The following is a 21618-nucleotide window of genomic DNA, read 5'->3' on the forward strand; positions in this document are numbered from 1 at the left end:
ATGAAAAACAGACTGGAAAACGAAGCATTGTTTTCGTCCGTTTCACCCAATTTTGGGTTTTCGGAGAAACCGTCAAGTATTTATCAGATTTTAGAGTCGTGAATGTAATGCTGTCCTAAACTGTTCTTGATACAGTGTACAAATGGCATTTTATAGGAGAACTCGAAGGCACACGTTATCGTTTGCAAAATTCGGGACATCAGTGAAACCAGAAAAATGCACACATAAAAGGCACAACATGTCAAAGCTCTTTGTTAACTGGATTCTTGCATTTGAACAAAGGAAAGGCTTTGTCAAAAGTAACAAAGTTAAAATTTAAACCTAAGAGAGGGAATATCATACCATTTTTCTCTGAAAGAAAATAGGAGGAGAGTTCCTTTGATGGTGGTACATAGCTGAAACTCATGAAAGCTGCAGGAGGACCATGGGACAAACAGAGAAATAGTAAAGGAACTATATATAGTACCATAAAACAGCAGTTATAAGAACATGTAAGTAAATGAAATTTGTTTTCACTATCATATAACCATGGGGTTTCACAAAGATTCTGTGACACTAGTAGTATTAGTCATTTCAAGTCTATAAAATGTATGCCAAGCTATTATTGATAAAATAAAAATTATCCTGTTCATCATTAATAAGTTTTGTCAGTACTGTTATTGAAACAGAGGCAGTAGATTAGAAACTTAAACCAGTGTTACTTGTGATTGCATATATTGTCAATTTTTAAAATCCTATTTTAAAGTAAAATCCAAATTAAAAGTCCAAAGGTATTTTACTGAAATTATTATCCTTTCCATATTTTAGTACAAAAGAGGTTACTAAAAACATCAGTCTCATTTATCTGTGTATAGAAAGATACAGAGAGATTAGTATAAAGAAAGATTATAAAAAGAAATTTTTATTTTGCACAATAAAAAGATTACCAAAATTTATATATAAATTTCTCTATTACAGTATTTGTTTCTTGAAAGAAATATTTCGAGGAAGTAACTAACTTACTAAATAAAGATCAATTTTTTTAGTATTACTTATGCACAATTATGGAATGAAATGTCTGTGATACCCTTTTGGACCTTTTATAATTCACAGCATCTACATCTTCAAGCCACATTTCAAACCTCTTCTATAAATCTGGTGCTTTACAAGTATTTGCTGAATTAAATGTAATAAAAAAAATACCCTGCTCTATGACAAAATTCAGAAGCAAGCACGTTAATAATATGCCCAGTGCCTTTTATAATACTGGCAAATAGTAGACACTCAATAAATATTTGCTGAATTGATGTCCTTGGAATCATCCCGGTTTTAAACTGCAATTACAAGAATGCACACCTTCTGTTACCAACTTTAAAAAGACTAAGGAATGGAAGATCTGGAAAGAAAGTAACTTAAATATGTATGCAGTGCTACATAGCCCCTGCCAATCCCTTATTGCATGTACTGAATCCTAATAGAAATGTAATTTTTATGATAAATGCAGCCTTAGTGAAACAACAGAAACGTAAACTGGTGAATTTCCTAAAATCCAAATTAATCAATACCTATTTACTGAGAGGAAGTCATTGCACTGGACACCACTGAAGATATAAAGTAGCATGAGATCTAGACTCTGCTCCTGGGGTGTTGTCATCCGTGAACAGTGAACCTGACCATGTAAAATGATAAATCCTGTTACTATTACAGTGTGGCAGTTGCCTCTTGAAGCCTAGCTTTGTTTCACCAGTTAATTCTTTAAAATTATCTTAGTTTAGTAACTTTTCACTCTTATACTTCCAACTAGTATCTTTAAGTGCCCTATTCTAGAGAATGTTAATGGTGACTTATGAGAGGAGAGAGGAAGTCCCACTCTCAAGTTAGTTTGGGAAATTCTGGGTTAACTAAGTTAAAAATATCTATGCTTGTATTTTGTTATATTAATACCATAATGAATCTCTAGAAGAGAAATATAGTATGCATTTCCCAAGCACAGATAATCGGAACCTCGTTTTCTAACGCACTAATGCGCTTGGATAAATATTTTATGTTTTTAAAAATTTCTAGACCTCACTATTTTAATATATTTTATCTGACTAACAACCCTTTAACTGTGCACATACCAGATACTATATTCTAGGCATACTCCAAAACAGACATGTTCCCTGTCTTTTTGTGGTATGCTAATGTCCAATTTGAACGTCAGTAGCTGAGATTGGAGCAGTGTTAATTAACTAAGTCAACAAATATTTCTATATTTTTTTCTAGACTAATAGTTGTTTAACACATATGATGTCTTATGTGCCAATTAAATGGATGCTCAGTATACGAAACAATATAAAATATATTTAAAAATCAGAAGCTGGCAAAATCGTGATAATTAAGGAACGACTCTTCAGCAATACTCAGTTTAGATGCCACCTTTTATATTTAGTCCAAGAGTCTGAGTGTCCTTTCACCAGAAAGTATTTTCAATGTTATTACTAAATCAAAAGTGAGCAAAGTTGCAGTTATTCTGAAGGATACAAGCAAGGGTAAAACACAGAATCTGCCCTTGAGAAAATTAGAACAGCTGTGAGGAATTTCGATCTATACATATAAAAAGTTAACGATCAATGTGTAAAGAACTCAGGGGAGTCACCATGGTTGTCATCAAGCATTTTATTAATCATCTGCTCTGTGTGCATTTCAGCATGTTGTTGAGGTAGGAAATAAGCCATGAAAATTTCAAATACCTTTTTCTCTCAGCTTCATCTGCTACAATGCCATGAAGACTGAATACAAATTTACAAGTATGCGTCATCTAGGTTAAAGTTTTTAGAACAAAGTGATCTTATGTATGAGCTCAATAGAAATGTCTAGCATATCTCTTTTATATTGGTTTGTGGTATGACTGTTTTTATTTTAAAAGTTTTTTTTGTTGTTGTTATTATTCAAAAACAGATGGACTAATGCTTTTACCACTAAATCCTGTCATCAGGAAAGTGGAAACCAACAGACTATATTTGGTTCCTTTTTAAGTGCCTGCACTGCAAAATATAGGTAATAGGGATTGAAATTAGTAATTAAGTATAGCACTTAACCTTCCATTGTAGGATTTTATGGTAAGTGCTTTTATATGAAGCAATTCATCTGGCAGCAACACTATACCTTTAATGAAAATTACCTAAAGCATTGACCAGTGGTATTAGCCTGTAATTGTCTGGAAGGCTTTCATAGAGAAACTAATTAGTAGAGGTAGATTTTATGCTCTTCTGGAGTGTATGAAATATTCTCATAACTCAACAGTTCACGTGTTAGAATAAATATTGAATTTTCTGAATAGCAGACCCAGTTTTCATTATTTTCTGTGCATGGAGCAAAGTATAGAAATAATATTTTGCAAACCATTTAAAGTCGAGAAAGCCATTTCTTGGTGCTTATCAGTTAAAGCTCTAGAATATAAGGCATCATGAATCCCTGATTTGCTCTTAATTACAGTTACAGAAAATTACAAAATTTTCTTTCTCAACAAACATAGACTTCGTCTTCTCATGATGTTAATCCACAAAACCTAACATTATTTTACTAGCCCAGACTAAAGATTTCTCCAGATAAACCACAGTTACCTTCGAAGATAAACCATTGACTTCATTTGTCTACCACAGAATGCCAAAAAGATGTTATTTATTCTGTACAAGGTCAAATATTCATTTTATTCCTGTCAAGTTAATAAATCAAATCAACAAATATGTACTATATTAAGGGAACTTCCTAGGCTTACGTAAAAAATGTTCAAGATTAAAAATATACTATGTGGGAAAATACAAGTGTTATCATATCATATTCAGCTAATTTCTGAATAAGAAAGATAAAAAGGGAAAATTGGTTCCAAGGAAGACAAGCCATTTTGGAGTGAGTGGTCTAGCAAGACTACAAAAAATATAGGAAATTTGATTTGGGTCTTGAAAGGCTAGATTACATTTTAATGGGATTAGCAGGAAGAGGTAGAGACAGAAAATAATTAGGAAGCTTTAAAAAGCCCAGGTATCAAAAGATAAAGGCCTAAGATAAGGTGTGAGGGTGTGAGAAAATAAAGAGGTTGAATACAGAATACATTAGAAGACCTAGTGAACAACTGAGTAAAAGGAGAGTCATTTCTACTTTTTAGTTCCTCCCCCCCTCAATGTAACCATTGATTATTCAATGTTTTGATGCTGCAGTGGGGCCACTAGACTGCATTAGGTAACAATGAAATGGAAACCTGTGATAGGAATAAGTAGGGAAGTCAGAGATATAGTTGCTGTTTACTAAGAGTTTAGTCTATCTGGGAGGCAAAGAAGGATTTTGAAAACCTACCAATGTCACATAAAACGGATTAGCTTCAAAGTTAGTAGTACAGGGTTTAGTTGCTATTAGAGTTTAAAGAAAAGAGAAAATGGCGATCTGGAGTGTTGTAACAAAGCAGATAGTTTAGGGATGGAAGATTTGAAAGAAAGAGGAATAACTCAAGGCAAAACTTCATGGAGAGGGTGTAAATGCTTTTTGCATGACGATTCAATTTGGCTCAAAGACCTTATGGGTCTTATCTCTAAATCTTGACTTTGTTTTCATCTTCAAAGGCTTCAAATATTTCAGGGCTCAGGGAAAGTCATATTGATGATTTCCCTTTAAATTCTACACACTTAGTTTAGATTAATTGATTGATTTTTAGTTCAAGTCTTTAATTATGTTCAAGTCATTAATTATTATGTATTTAAGCCACTCCATCATTGAAAGTTTCCTATATGGTACTAAAGTATCCATTGGTTTGAGGATTTTTATATTTTTATTTCTTTTTAACTGAATTTTTACTGTGTGGATGGTATAATTGAGAAAATCTACCTCATTTATAATCATAGAATTTGAAGGAGGGAAGGAACTTCAAAGATCGTCTCTACCAGCTTCTTCATTTTTCAGACAATAAAATGGAATCTTGGGGCTTCCCTGGTGGCCCAGTGGTTGAGAGTCTGCCTGCCGATGCAGGGGACACGGGTTCGTGCCCCGGCCTGGGAAGATCCCACGTGCCGCAGAGCGGCTGGGCCCGTGAGCCATGGCCGCTGAGCCTGCGCGTCCGGAGGCTGTGCTCCGCAATGGGAGAGGCCACGATGGTGAGAGGCCCCTGTACCACAAAAAAAAAAAAGAAAGGAATCTTGGAGAGGCTAATGGATTTGATCAGGATCACTATGCTAGTTAGTGGCAGTGCCAAAACTACACTTGGAAACTCCTGTCTACTGGCTCTGTGTGCTTTTCTTTATACTGTCTGGGAGACAAAAAACAAACAGAAGAGAGATCATTAGATGTATCCTTCAACATAGCAAGGTATATTCTTCATAACTAAACATTATGATTTACATGGTCAGGCATAACTGTCTATATTAGTCCATGTCACAGCCTACTGCTTCTACTGACCCACACAGATACACATACACACAAAACTATCGTATGAGTGTTAAAAAATAGTAACACATGAAATAAAAATAAGTTTCTTACAAAAACCATAGTTTTTGTTATTACTAAATTTTTGAATAGTATTAGTTATTAGTAGGCACTGATTATTTTTAACCTCACTTTAAAAACTTTATTAGCAAATTAAGGAAACCATTATGAATCATACTGTTTTACTGTTCCTGCAGCAGTCAAACTTTAGGTTGACATGATTTCAAACTTTATATATTTACTAATTTATATTTATTTCTCAGTGACATCACTTGAAACTTAGTTGATTTCAGTAGCTAGAAGAGGAATGGTTCTTTAGAGGATTCAAGTATAAGAATTCTTAAGTATTATTCGGGAGAAAAACTGTATCTTAATAGAAGACTTGCCCCTGTCTTGGTTAAATGTAGAGATATGGGAAGAGTGTGACTGAATTTTGTTTCCCTCCTACAAAGTAAGGCAGTGAAAATCTAACTCACTTATGGAAACTGATAAACCATATAGAAGATGTGAGTCATTCTTTAAATACACTATAAGTTTGGGGTAGGCTCCAACAGAAGACATGATTATCAGGACTTGGCACATAATAAATAATTAATAAATAATTGTTGAATAAATCCCATTTCCTCATTTAACTTCAATGTCAAAGCATTGTCTTTTGCTCTTTTTTTTTTTTTTTTTTTTTTTTTTGGCTGTATGCGGGCCTCTCACTGCTGTGGCCTCTCCTGTTGCGGAGCACAGCACAGGCTCCAGACGCGCAGGCTCAGCGGCCACGGCTCACGGGCCCAGCCGCTCCGCGGCATGTGGGATCCTCCCGGACCGGGGCACGAACCCGCGTCCCCTGCATCGGCAGGCGGACCCTCAACCACTGCGCCACCAGGGAAGCCCTTGCTCATGTTTTTTAGCCAAAACATACATAGGTGCATGGATAAATATTTATGTGAATATATAAGTGTTTGGCTTTCTGTTTGATATAGTTAACTGTTTACTAATGCAAATTACCCAAAGTAAAGCTTCATACTGTGAGAAATCTGAAACTTCAAACACTATAGCTTTATTAGAATTAGTGACTAAAACTCTGACTTTTTCCGTTTTAATTATCTTCTTTCACGGTGTTCAGTTTTTCTGAGACTTTGGGGGCTTTTCTTAATGATGAAGCATAGTGAACTTTTTATTGAGCAGTATATTAAATACATCTACCTAAAATGCTTAGCTTCAGAGAAATTGTATCCAAGGAGATGGAAAGAAATGATATATTCTCAGACTTCTCACTTGTTCTAATGTATTCTCAGTGACCTGCATTTTTTTCTTTTTTAATATCAAAGCGTGCTTACAGTTACTGTAACACAACCATATTAGGATTTTTAATTTTCTGATAAAAGAAAGAGAAAGGTTCTCTCATGGTTTGATGGGCATCATTTAGACTACACAGTCTGGCAAACATAGATAATATAAATATATATAAATGACAGCCCTTCTTCGTGGTTTCCAGAAGATTCCCCCTTTATCTTCTTGTTCCCCGTCATTGTTTCCAAATTACAATTTGTTCAGAGATTTAAATTCTTATCATAATAAAGGGAGGTGTTGATTTCACTCCTGAAAAATACTTGGGTTAAACAGAGAATGGCATTATCATAAATTTTAAGTGAAGGTAACCGAAAATGTTGACTGAGGAATTGGGTTCAAGGACTCTTCTTCAAAAGTACTGATCAGGATAATGAATGTACCTACTAGTTAAAAACAATGAATCACTTATGTCAGATACAAAAAATATAGTTGCCACTATAAATGAAAATTTAGTTTTTAGGAGTTGAGATAGAAATAGGTTTTCAGAAATAGGTAAAGGCTAAAAGTCAGAGAAATTACATTTTTAAGGATATTAGGCTTTCAGGAAACTTGCAGGTGTTCGGTTGATTTTGTAGAGATTTATAGTTTTGTGACAATGCTTTTATAATTTGATTATTATCCAAAAGTATCTTTATTGTAACATAGTTTATAATTACCTGAGTTCAGTGGGAGGTCAGCCATGTTCCCAACTTAATGATGGGCCCTTTTAATTTTTTCTCAAACACTCTGATTCCTATTTTATCAAGAGGTTTTATTAAATTGCCCAGGAATATTTATATATTTTAATGATAAATACTGATAAAAACTAGTATTTTTATGTGTGATTAAACAGTTTTTTAAAAATTCTACTATTTGCTTTTTTTCCTCTCAACTCTTAATGTGAGCATTTGAGTACCACCTATGAGTAAGGCTCGTACTTTTCATACTATTTCCCTTTGTCTGCTGTCTACCCACTTTTCTTATCTTGTTAGCTCAGGAATTAGTTGGTATTAAATGTCATTTTTTTCCTAGTAAACAATGACAGTTTGTTCAAGAGGTAGCAGAATAGCAAAAAGGTAAAAATTTCATACACTAATGTTGAAGTTCTATATGAAGTACAAAAATTAGGTAACTATCTGCAGTTTTAGATTAATCTAGATCAATTTTTCTTAACTTCCTTTGAATCTCTGCCTCTATAAGAATCTGATAAATAGGGCATCTTATCTTTAGAAAAATACACAGATATCTGCATGTATACTCAGTGATGCATATGATTTTTAGGGGTTGTGCCTCAACATCCTTATGGACCATTAACCTTTGAATTAGAATGCAGAACCTCTGCTCTGGGTGATCTTAAGGAGGTCTGGAATTCAGAGGAAAAACTAAAGTCTATTTAATGAACATATGAGGAGGAACTTCCTCCTACCCAAATGAAGCAAGCTTCCAATGAAATGTAACTGCCCTTTATTAACCTTCTAATAATAATAACCTTCTAACCACTGATGTTGCCCTGGATGTAGCCTCTGCTAGTTCAGATAAAATTCTTTTTCTTTAACAGAACAAGCCCAACTTTTGTACTTCCAATTTAGAAAAATTGTTCTCTCAAATATGATTACAAGAATGTCATAATCCTTCCAATAAATGGATTTTGACCACTGATACTGTGCTTGCTATAATTCTAACATTGGTGCATTGCATAATAAATATCCTTAAAATCAAAGTGTGTGATTTGAGGGTCTCATTTGGATAGATTTATTGGTAAGTCATCTGAGGATTATGAAGTGTGATGGTGAAATAACAGTGTCCAATGCAGTCAAGACAAAAATGACTATTAATCTGACACCTTTGGAAAGGATTACTTTTTATTATTGTGAGGGCAAGGTAATAAAGCCCTTTGCATGTATAGAGGAAAGTTTAGAACTCATGGAGAAGGATAGTTTATCTCTTTTTCTCTCTGTACTAGTTAATTTTTCACCTTTTTCTCCCCATCACATTCTTAATCTTAATAATAGTTTATTCTCTTATATATGTACTTAATTCATTCCAAGAGAACACTGACAAGCCACTCCTTCCTTTCCATGAAAAATAGATCCTTAACATAAAAAATGTTATAACTAATTAAGTTAGGAAAATATATATTCACGGTTCTGTATTATGAATGAACTACCTAAAATGTGACAAACAAAGGCATTTTTGGCACTATCCAAAGTTCTCAATTTAAAAAAAACAAATCCATCTAGGGCAAGGATTGGCAAACTTTTACTGTAAAAAGCCAGGTAGTAAATATCTGGCTTTTGCGGGCCACATGATCTTTGTCACAATTCCTCAGCTTCACCACTATAGGTCAAAAGCAACAATAGATAATAAGTAAATGAATGGGTGTGGTTATGTTCCAATAAATCTTTATAAAAGTAGATAGAGGGACACATTTGACCTGTCGGCCACAGTTTATTGACCCCTGATATAAAGGCATGACAGAAGGACACAGAAACCAATCTGAAAGAGCTCCTACTAGCCAGAAGGAGCTATTTGAGCAACAAAATATAGTATTGGATTATAACCCAAATAGTGAAATAAATATCTGTGAGCACATACTGATATTAAGTGATTGAGTAGACAGACAGACAGATAGACAGATAGATAGATATGTGCGGGAGTGGGCACCGCTCTGTCTTACAGAAGAATTCCAGTACCAAATGTAGAAGGGTGATGGAAGTAGAAATTCAACATTAGAACTTCAAAGTAATAATTGTTGAAGGCAAGATTCACCAATAGATGCTAAAATTAATGGGTAGAAGTTTGAGTAGAGGCTAGTAATTTATGTAATCGAAAAGTGTCTCCTGCAAGGGGAAAATAGAAACTTTCCACAGAGAAACTCAGCAGACCACCTTAACTAAGTGGTTGAGTTAAATAAACATCACGAGTAATAAGAAATATGGACCTCATGCACCTCCTGATATGATGTGCTGAGAGAGGCACTTTATTTCTCTGGTATTCTTTGTATTCTCAATTAAAATTTGTGATCTCAGTCTAATCATGACAAATACGATGTGGGAATCTGGACTGGATCCTGGAACACAAAAAGGACATGAGTTAAAAACTGGTAAAACCTAATAAAGTCTTTACATTAGTTAATAGTGTACTAACAACATCAATTTCTTAGTTTTGGTAATTGTCCAATGGTTATTTAAGATGTTAACAGTAGGTTAGGCTAGATGTAAGTTATGTAGAACTCTCATTACTATCTTTTACAACTTTTCTTTAACTTAATATTTTTTAATAAAAAAATTTTTAATGATTTTCATTTAAAAATACCTTTTATTCAATTCTGTATATTATAACATTACTCCAGAAAAAAAGATTTGAAACCACAAAACTTCATGTCTTTGTAAAACTAAGTTAGATATAATTGTTGTGACTAAATTGTATATTAACATGTTCATATGGTTATTAGGAAAGTACATTTATTCCTAAGGAATATTAACCTAATTTCTGTAATAATCCAAAGTTGTAACCTAATCTAATATTTTAGTTTTTAATTAAGACAGAATGACATAATAAATGTGAAAACCTTTTGAAGTATGAAGCTTTTAAATAGGCCATATATTAAAATTTAAATTATGATGAATATTTTGTGTCAGATTTAGCCCCATGGGTTGACTATTTCTCAAAGAAAGACTTTCATCTTAAACATTTAAAAGTCTGTTTTGGTTTTAGCCTTATGAGTTTTACTGCATTAGAAAGCATCTAAGGTTCCAACCCGCATCCTGGAAATTTGAGACTAACTTTCCTCATGTTAAGTATTATTGAAGTAATTTGTCATCTTGAGCATATTATCTATACTGGTGGCCTGAACATTTAAAATGACCGTTGAGAACCCAAAAAAGAAGATACCTAACATAAGTCTGTCTAGATATTACCATAGGTATTTCCAATGAAGCCATGAAGTATTTTAGCTAGATATGTGAGATATAAAACTGGACAGAATAGAAGGACATTTAGCTTCATTTTTCTACGCAGTGTCAACTAGTTGGTAGCACGCCATAATCATTTTTCAGGGTCACATTTGCTGGAGCATTTTAGAAGTCCACGTGGAGTCTTCAGTTCTCTCATTTATTATTTTTATTGCTCAGTTTGGCAGAGGAGTTGGATGAGGGTGTATTTTCTGGTTAGAGGAGAAACAAACAAATAGAAACTTTTTAAAATGCAGAGGTTTGCTTTGCAGAAAAGAGGGGCAGGATGGTGGCGATCACAGTAGGAAACACACCTGGGGATAATTAGATGAGTCTTGTGCTTTATGGAAGTGGAGTTCAAATAGAAGATTAAATCCATCACATTGACTCAGTAAAGAAAATGGTGTCGCTCAAGGATTGGGGTGAAGAGGTAAAGAGAACTCACCCCAAATCCCAGATGTTCACAGAGCTTATTTCAAGTCCTGGCTTTGGTAGGATCTAGCATCAGCAGCAGTGAGTTAGGCATTCTATGCTGGGCACTCCATACTGGCACTGTGGTGGTTTTTTTACATACATTTTCTCGTTAATGCTCACAGAATCTTATAAGGCAGCTTGTAGTATCTCCTTGGGATAGATGACTAAACACGGAGAAATTAGGTTACTTGCCAAGGTCGCACACCCCAAAGCTCACTCCAGCGCTCTGAAGTATTATGCGATGCTGTCTACACTATTTATTCTTAGTCTCGGTAAGAAAAAAAAATGAGAAAAATTTCTTCCTGGTTCCCACCAGATAGCTCCTTTGTTGTGCTGAGGTCCTGATACCAATGGTTATTCTTTCTTCTGCTCAGAACTTGAAAGAACATTCAAGTGTCCCTTGGGAATTTTCCCTTGGGATCATGTCCTCCTCCTCTTCTGGTTATTCTTTTTTTTCCTGGGTATTGTTTACCTAAATACAGAAGTGAGTGCCAAATCCAACTTGTATACCCCTCCTAAACACTAAAATTGTGATAGGAAATATAGACTACACATCAAATGACCAAACTTTAGACTTAGGCTATAGACTTACCACAAGATTAAAGGTGGGATAGTGTGGAGGTTAAGAGAGAAAATTCAGGAGTCAGACTCTCTGGGTTCAAATCTTAGTTACAATACTTCGTAGATAATGTGACTTCTGGCTCAGTTCTCTAACCTCTTTTTGTACTTCAGTTTCCTGATCTGTAAAATGGGTTAATGTTAGTACTTACTTCTTAGGGTAGTTTGAATTTTCAATGAGTTATTAGTTTCAAAATACTTAGTAGTTAATAAAGACGTGGTAAGTAGTGAGTACTCAGTAAGTGTTAGCCTCACTCTAATGATCAAGGTAGTTTAGTTTTGAAATTCTGTAATTACAATAGGTACTAATATCCCCATATTAATGTGCATTTCCTTCTGAGAACAGATTTATCCTGTCTTGGCTACCAGACTTGGCTTCACACACACGGAGATAAGTCTTTCCGGAAACCTCAGACGTGTAATTGCCCCATCCCCTCGTGCCCTCCAAGCCCACCCTGAGCCAAAACACTACAGAGACATCACTGAGGAAGGGCTGGGTTCAGCGTAAATGAATGGTACAGAAAATCTTTTCTGGTTAAATTTAGAGAAATGAGTACTGTGTGGTAGTCAGGGAAGATTTCACAGAGGTTGGGAATGTGGATCAGGTATTGGAGATCCTTTGAATTTTAATACGTGAGAATTAGGGAATCCACGCTAGCTGATGGGCAGGCCACTGCATATAGTTACACAGTTACTACTGGTGAGTTAACTATAGGCACTCACCAATGCCCCGTCAGAGGGGATGAGTGGAAGCTGGAATCCAATCTGTGCATGGGTCGGCAAGCCATGTGTCCTGACACAGAGGATGTCCCCTAAAGAATGAGCTGTCTTTTCCTTCATACCAAGCACCTTACCTTTGGTCTGGGCTCTAACCATCAGGGAAGTCTCCATCTTCAATTCCCCACAATGGTGCCCTATAATTAGGAGACCGTAAACGCTATTCATATGGGCACAGTTCTGAGAGAGAAAAGAAACACTATTAATAGTTACTTCTGCATAACAGACACATACCAACACTGCCCTAGGCAATCCAGAACATTCGTCACTTTACCTGTGAGACTGCCAGATAGAATTGAGACTATTGCTTGTCTCTTACCAGGAGAAACTAGAATCAATCTGTTAGTCATTATGCTAGCTGGCTGGGTTTATTCCTGTTCAGGTGGCGAAGCTGAAGATATTAAGTAAATTAATAAAATTAAATATTATTATATAAATAATTCTGAAATAAATAATTCTGGTTAAAAATAACTTTAACCAGATATGAAATTATTACCTTTTTCCTACTGGAAGTACCTTAAAATATCAACACATTCTCAGTCATTCATAAATCTATGCTTAATATCTTCTTTTGCTTAATCAAATTTCACGTATCATAAAATATGTTTATTTTGGGTTCAAAATAGTTATTTTTTCACTTTCTGCCTAAAGATATTTTTCTCAAATATTTATTTCATGCTGAATTAGAAAGCATTGAAAAAAGGTAAGCGACTGGAAATTTTTTTAAAAGCATCAGTAAATGGATAAAATTCTTTAAAGTGCTAACAGTAGACGAAATCTTAGACCTATCCATTTCTTTAACACATTCTGCATTAAGGAGCTAATGGAGGCCAAAAGTCTCCGTTACTCCTGTGATCCATCAATGAGCATGTATTAAGACACACTTTATGGTTGTCCCATGGTGGGCTAAACCGGTGGGGAACAGAGAAGCAAAAAATATTGTCTTTACAAGAATTTGAAGTATAATTTGGGAGGAAAGATAAATCATTAGAGAAGCATGAATTGTATGGGAAATGCAAGATTATATAGCACAAAAGGTAACTATGAGAGCTGGAAGAGATATGAAGTAGATAGGAGAATACACACATTTAGTGCTTAAAAGAAGTAACATCTGAGTCTGGTCTAGAATGGACATATGTTGGTGATAGGGCCATTCCATACAGGAGAGAGAATGAACCCAAGAACACAGGTGGTTAAAGATTCCAAAATAGCACAAAAATTGGTCTTGCTCTTTGTGATGGGGTATTTATGATAACTTCATAACAATCCTACTAACTAAAGCTGAGGGAGTAATTAAGGAAGGGCAATCAGAACCACTTCCTTCCAGAATTTGTGGGTTTCTAAGGGATATCTATACTATGACAAAAGAATGCTTTTGGGGGCAGTTTCAACATGGACCTAGGGTTAGGGACATCCCATAAGTTTCCAGCTTGAGTTCCCCTGGGTTCTCAGGAGAATTTGAGCACGTTTCTGAATCTTTGATGATAAAGTGAAATTAGTAGTGTCCACCTGGACAAGGCTGGTAACTGGTGCTAATGGTATGTTCCTGTTAAATTTTAATATATTCTGAGCAAATAGGTAGTGATGAGCACAACTGTTTCATTTTTACAAAGATTTATATTCCTGATTGCAATTGAATTCTTACTCTATAACTGAATTATATCTCCCCAAACCATCTTACCCTCTGACATTCCTAGCATGTTATTAATAACGTAATTCACCTTATTACCCCATATATCAAAATCTTTCTAGTTATCCCATCAAAGCACTAAATCCAATGGTAGCCACTAGTTTCCAGTAATTCCTCCTTCAATGATTCCCCAGTTTCCATCATTTTCTATCTGCACTTGCATTGTTTTAGTTATGTAAGACCTTTATCACAATTTTCCTATCATCAGCTATAGACTATCTATGTTCTTCATTATGTTAACCCATTAGGTGTACAGCCTAGACGCTTACCTTCCTAAAATTGCTTTTATTATATATCTTCCTGCTTCTCAATTCTTCAGTGGCTCCCCAAAATGGACTATAAGAGGAGTAGAATTTGTGAGGATGGAGAGAGCTGTATAATAGAATCAAATGCCTTTCTCTCAGGTCTGATATTTTTCATTTTGGAATCTTATTTTTTATATTTTTGTTTCTACACATATAGACTTTTTGGAAATCTGATTTTCCTGATTTACATTTTTCTAAGTAGCTTTCATAATGTTACCAATTTCTTGCCCTTGCAATAGGAATCCAAGGATTATAGGTATTTGTTTATTTTCTTTTGCTGTATTTGTAATTTCAGTTTCATACTTTGAACTTTCCTGCTATTTTTGTTGAATACACCTAAAAGCCATTTACTAGAAAAACTAAGTTTAATGATTGAATGCAATTAGAGTATTTCAATGTATAGCCAAACCAAAACAAGAAGGTCTATTGTATTTTCCCATAATGTGTGATGATGTTCTCTCTTTACTTTTTCATTTCCTTTTAAACGGAAATAACATGAACAATAGTAGTTTTATGAGATAATTTACTTAAACTCTTAATAAGCCATGGTACCTTTCCTACTCTTCTAATTCTGTGGCGCTCAAGAGGCCAACATGTCAAGGTTATCAAAACCATCCTTAATAGGTTGGGAATTAGACCAGACTCTAGCTATAAAGTCTTTTCCATTTCTACAGGTCTGTGATTCTGTGTAATCTATAAAAACAAAAGTAGCCATCATAGAGTTAACACCAACTATGTACCAGAACCTGGAGGCTTAACACAAATTACATCTCATTCTTTTTTTTTTTTTTGTGGTACGCGGGCCTCTCACTGTTGTGGCTGCTCCCATTGCGGAGCACAGGCTCAGCGGCCATGGCTCACGGGCTTAGCCGCTCCGCAGCACGTGGGATCTTCCCAGACTGGGGCACGAACCCGTGTCCCCTGCATCGGCAGACGGACTCTCAGCCACTGCGCCACCAGGGAAGCCCTACATCTCATTCTTAAAAATAATCTCATAATTTATCCCCATTTGACAGATGTGATGACACTTGGAAAGTTTAAGTAATATGTCTTTGAGTTGAGTGTATTACTGAGAGTTGAACTTGGGGTTTTTCTAACTCCCATAAACTCAGACTTGATCATATCTTTCCATAAATGTTAATAGCCTTATAGATTAAATATTTAGAAAATCAAGATTTCACAAAATTCAAACTGGAAACTTCTTTTGGGGCTATTAAAAGGAAACTTTTCTTTTTTGGTGAGAAATATGTCAGCTACATGTGCTATAATTTTCACCCAAGTTATCGTGACAATGTAAAGTGTTTAAAAAGCTGTGTATTCTTGATAGTATTCTATGTTGTGACCCTTACTTTGTCATAAGATAAAATGTCTTAGTCATCAAATGCAAAAATATGGCAACCTAAAATCTTTTTTGTTTTAAGACTAGTCAAATAAAGTATCTCTGTTTATACGTGTCATTAGTGACAGGCCTGGGACCCTCTACCCATGCTTTTTCAGCTCAGAGGTTTGTTTAGTGTACTACACTGCCAGCTAAAAGAAAAGAAAAACATGGCTTGCATATACCTCTTTCGGCATAAACTTTATTAAATACCAAGTTATTGTAGCATAGGCCTTCTTTTCCTTCATGTTTGTCTATTTTTTGATTGAAATATTAAGCATATAATGTATTTACATATGTCTAAGAGCTTATATGTGATGTTTCTCCTCAGAATGCCCAAGGACTTCCTAAAAAAGATTAGTAGTCCTATGACTTTTTTGACTCCCCATTTTCCTATCCAAACTAAAATCGTTGTATGTCCCTACACATAGTTAGCAGAGAATCATTGTGTCAAATTTCATGAAGAGAATTGACTTCGTATATAAACTTATTATGGAATTTCTTCTGTTTTCCTAATGTATTGATTAGAAAAACAATCACTGTTGTGGGTACCTATTTTCACCTGCAAGAAGCAGCATTAGAAGGAAATGTAGGATGGAATCAGTGAGTCTGGATCATGGAGAAGAGGCTGGGAGCATGAGATAGGACTGATAAAGAGTCCAGGGTGGAGAGATTCGGTATGGCAATGTGAAGGACAAGGGATAGTGGAAGAAACAAGTGTCTAAGAAGGTACAGTTCATTAATTGATTTAGTAATTCATTCAAAAACATTCCTTTAAGATCTCCCATGTGCCTGGCCCTCTGCAGGGAATAGAGTGGTGATCAGAAACAGACACAATCCTTGTTCTCATGAGCTTACAGTCTATCGGCAGAAACACATTATTTCAAATAACCCCTCCACTTAAAAGTGTGGAAAATAAACTAGAGGGAGCCAGAATGAGTGTCTGGAGCTAAAGTAGGAGATGATACAGCAGTCCAGACGGTGCTTGGACTATATTATAACATGGAGAGTGGAGATGGAAAGACACTGGCGTTGAGGATGAAGGCTTGGCTCCTCTTAAGGATGCAGGTCCCAGGAACATTAGAAGAGAGCAGAAGTCGAGGACACTGACAAAGCTTCTCCACTCCCTTCTACCAAGCATCTTCCCAAGTAAAAAGCAGGCCGAAAGGTATATTGAAGTCTGGCTCTACAGGTAGGAGTGGTAAAGCTGTGTCCAATTTCTCAGGAAATAGAAGGGACCTTGAGATAATTGCATGCATATAGAACTCAAGCCTTTCTGTTTCAGCACCAACTGGTACAGTTATCCACTTGCCAGGCCTTTCACTGTCCCTGGGCACTTTCAGTGGAGGATGTCACGCTATGGCAGGACTGTTTCACAGAGGCTTGGAATTGGCATCATTCTTCAGCGATAAGCCCCCAAAGAGAATGAGAATAGAACAAGACACCCATCCAGCTTTGAGCAGATGATAAATATTTCAAGTTAACAGTGAAAGTTGCTATTCTTTGTTGTTGTTGGCATGACTATTTAGCAAGTCCCAAAAAACTAATTAACGTCTTGCAGAATAATTTTTATGTTTATTTTAAAAGATTCCTCAGGCAGTTTCTAAGAATAGAAATTTGTATGAATAATATAGGCTCTGTCCTCTGGGACTTAAAATTTGTTTTTAGAGTTTTGGAAGTGGGCACAATAAATATTTTGTGATCTCACAATACTTGGTAAATTGAAGAAAACCAGTATATTTCAATAAAAGAATCTCACCTAATTTAACCATTAACATTAGTAGAGATTTACCTTATGTAGGTTTTTTTTTGGCATGGGAACTTTTAAAATAAATTAGAACTCTTAACACGAACACGAAAATTTTTTTAAACGGATTAAAATAATTTAAATTGATTTTATGTATTTACTGACATCGAAAGATCCCCACACTGTCAAGTTGTCGTTTTTCTTTCTTAACATCTTTATTGGAGTATAATTGCTTTACAATGTGTGTTAGTTTCTGCTTTATAATAAAGTGAATCAGCTATACATATACATATATCCCCACATCTCCTCCCTCTTGCAAAATTTTTAATAGTACTGCAGTGATCTGTGTTAATGAAGCTATAGGGGGCCACAAACTAAAGAAAATGATAATATCACATAATTTTTATTAATTTGAGAAATTTCATTTAATGATATGAAAGGTTAAATAGCTCCTTTTGTAAAAATTGTTCTATAGACATAATGGAACAATGCCTAAATATATATATTTCATACTAAAATCAATTTTATCATTATCTTTTAACTTATATAATACAAAATATAAATTGGTAGAGTTCATTTTGTAACTGGGCTTAACTATCAGAATTGTGGTGCAGATTATGATTTGCAGCAAATCCAGAAAAGGACAAAATGTATTATTTAACCAAAATTAAAATGGATATGAGTTTGACACTAATGTAGTACTTTATTAAAATGCAAATCCAAAGTACTCATTTCTAGACTTTTTGGCAATTAGTGGCAAAATACAATCACATCTGCTTAACATCAAAGGTCTGTGAATAAGCCAGCAATATATGATTTTAAATAGTTTTTAATTATCTCTATATTAATTTGCTAGGGCCACCATAACAAAATACCACAGACTAGGGGGCTTACACAGCAGAAATTTATTTTCTCACAGTTCTGGAGAAGAGAAGTCCGAAGTCACCGTGTCAGCAGGGTTAATTTCTTCTGAAGCCTGTCTCCTCGGGCTGCAGATAGCTGCCTTCTCTCTGAGTTTTCCCATGGTCTTTTCTCTCTGTGTGCATGCCCCTGGTGCCTTTTTGTGTGTCTTCTTCTTATAAGGACACCAGCTAGATTGAATTATGGCCTATTATAAAGGAGTCATTTTAACTTAATCATAACTTTAAAAGCCCTATCTCTGAATACAGGCATATTCTGAGGCACTGGGGGTTAGGGCTTCAACATATGAATTTGGGGGAGGACACAAGTCAGCTCATAACAGTCTGGAAGTGTTTGAAGGGTTCTTGTGTGGAGGATGCCAACAAACCATTGATTTTCACTGAAGTCACTGCAAGTCGCCAGTTGGATTTCAAAGACTTCGGGAAAAAATTTAAATGAAGTGTTAATTAGGCCAGAGTTGTGTGGCCCACTTTGTTTAGCCCTATCCTTGAAAATGACACTATCTAACTATAGATGTGCTGGATTATAAAATGACAGAGAAGAACATGTGAGGGGATCAATTCCAAATGTCCTAACTAATGGCGCATCAGCTTAAACTTTGTCGGACATTTTTATACTTTGCTCTTCTCTCCATTCTGTTCAGTATTTAGGGATCCGCTAGAAATCACAGATGGCTGAAGTTTAAAGGGAAGTACTGCTGGCAGTGGAGAAATTCATGGTCTTATTCTAAGTGATACAATGAAACTACTGTACCTACTTCATCCTGTAGGATGTCTGGATTTCAATTGGTGATCTCCACTCAGGCTCGGAGTTACACTTGGGCCACTACCTGGCAGGTTTTCAAGTTTGTTCTTGTCAGATTTCACTGGATGGGAAGTCTCATGAGGATGTTTCCTGAACCAGGAATATCTCCCAAAGTACAGTTCCCCAGATCACAGGTGCTTGAGATACCCGAGAAGAGATTTTACTTAGATAAATATTGGACAAAGGGGTTTGCAAAGAGCAGCCATTGATTTGAAGAAGTCCTTTAGATTCCCTCTTAAAATTGTCCTCTCATCTCTTTAGAGCTAAGCATTTAAAATGAAGAGGAGACAAACCTCTACTCTTTTCAAATGTCATAATGTACTCCCTCCCTCCCTCCCATTCTCTTACCTACTTTTTATAAAATTGAAATCTCCTAAAATGTAACCTCTGCCTGCCTTTCTCCTCTTGAAATGGCTGTCAGAGCAGTGACATGCTTCAGTGGGTGGGTAGAAAGAAGCCAGAGGAATGTCTACATGGTGAGAGGGGTGTGTGTCTGTACAGCTGAAAGAAGAAAGAAGACAAGCTTAGAACATTAAACATATCAGAAAAATGTAATGGCTTAATTGTAAAGGTCTCTGTAGATGACGACCAAAAATCTCCATAAATTTCCCAAACTATGAGATAGTTTAAAAAAGAACAGGAAAAAAAAAACCCTACCAAGTCAAAGATTTCATACTCTTTAAAGATATTTGCAGTGTTAGAAACATTGATGATATTTTGTTTTTAATGGCTCTAAAATTAAATCCATCATAAAAACCCACAGACAGAATGTTTTAACAAGATGGCCTAACGCATGTCTTCTTGATCCTACCTTAAACTTGGGGCCGTCAGTCCTTAGCACTGGAGGTCGTCTTGCGGGCCTTACAGTCCACTGACCTCGTTTTACAGATAATAGGACTGACTTGCTTTAGGCCGGACGGCGTCGGCTTCTGTTTACAGTTTCTGTGGCCCTTCTTTGTCACAAGCATTATGGGGGGAAAAGAAGAGTTTAAGACATTCTAGTTGAAGTGCATCTCTTAGGATCATTAAAATACAGATTAAAATGTCATTTTGAAAATAAAGTTTTCTTACTCCAGGAGCGGCTTTGTCACCATGCTGCTGCACTGAACAGATAGTGGTCCCCTAAATTCTATTTTCCCTCTGGGCAGGTGCCTTTGGCTTTTTCTTTTTGTGTGCCCACCTCAAGCTAATGACCTCCTTTCAGTTGTTCCCACTGGTTTACGCGTAGCCATGCATAAACCTCTGAGAATGAAGCTGACGTTGCTTAGGAAAAAATGCCGTGATTTTGACAAACCACCTACAGGGTTCAGGACATCACTTATAATAAATCAGCTCCCTGGCTATATTTTGTCCTAGGAAAGAAAAATAGATTTATTTTCTACTCTTTTTCACACCTACCTCAACTACTTTCCTATGCTCATATGGTTGAGAAACAATTTCTGTGATCTCTGTATTTCTAAATATATCATATTAGGCAAATTTTACCAGATAACAGATAATGACACAATCATAATATAATGGCTTATATTTACTGGATGCTTACTCTGTGCCAGGCACTGTGCTAAGAGACTTACATATATTATGTCACTTATTCTTACAAATACTCATCTCACAGATGAGAAAACTGATGCTCAGAGGTGATATGCTCCTGGCCCAATGTTACCCAGCTAGTTAATAGTAAAGCCAGGATTTGAACCCAGGAATTAAAGCCCTGTATCTTAACCACCAAGGGTTCTCGTTCCACAATGAATCTGACCACATGAGTACTTTCTTCTAAGAAATAATTGCTGACAGCCAAAACAGAATTTTACTGGAGGAAAGTTATTTTAGGGTTTCTAGTTCAAATCCATAGTGCTTCATTTGTCTACAAAAGAAAAAGCTGGTTGTTTTATGTAAGAGGTTTTACATTTTATGAAACTGAAGAGGCTGGCCTTGATTCAACAGCTGTATCTCAGCCTATCCTTTGCACTTCCAGGGCATTTAATCGTAAATAATTTGTGTGCAGTTGACAAACCCCATCTTTCTAATTGAAAACAATCATCCTGCCTTCCAATTACAAGTAGAGGAGAGAGATTGAAGTCCATTGAAAATGAGGTTAGAATGCAGTAGTAATCAGACTTACTTTTCTTCACTGGAGGATAAGGAACTTTCTCAGTACCATTTACGGGCTATATCAGACCATGTAGGAGACATTT

At 35.6% G+C, this 21618-nt stretch overlaps 1 protein-coding gene and 1 long non-coding RNA gene across 26 annotated transcripts in view; one reads left to right on the plus strand and one right to left on the minus strand.

The window, feature by feature from the left end:
* The window catches only part of LOC125960816 (uncharacterized), a 999117-nt gene that overhangs the window by 948174 nt on the left and 29325 nt on the right, over positions 1 to 21618 (minus strand). The gene's annotated exons all lie outside the window — the stretch shown is intronic.
* NRXN1 (neurexin 1) overlaps positions 1 to 21618 on the plus strand; it is a 1124566-nt gene that overhangs the window by 946062 nt on the left and 156886 nt on the right. The window lies entirely within an intron of this gene.

The sequence above is a fragment of the Orcinus orca genome, chromosome 13 (genome assembly GCF_937001465.1).
Source record: "Orcinus orca chromosome 13, mOrcOrc1.1, whole genome shotgun sequence".
Classification (NCBI taxonomy): domain Eukaryota; kingdom Metazoa; phylum Chordata; class Mammalia; order Artiodactyla; family Delphinidae; genus Orcinus; species Orcinus orca.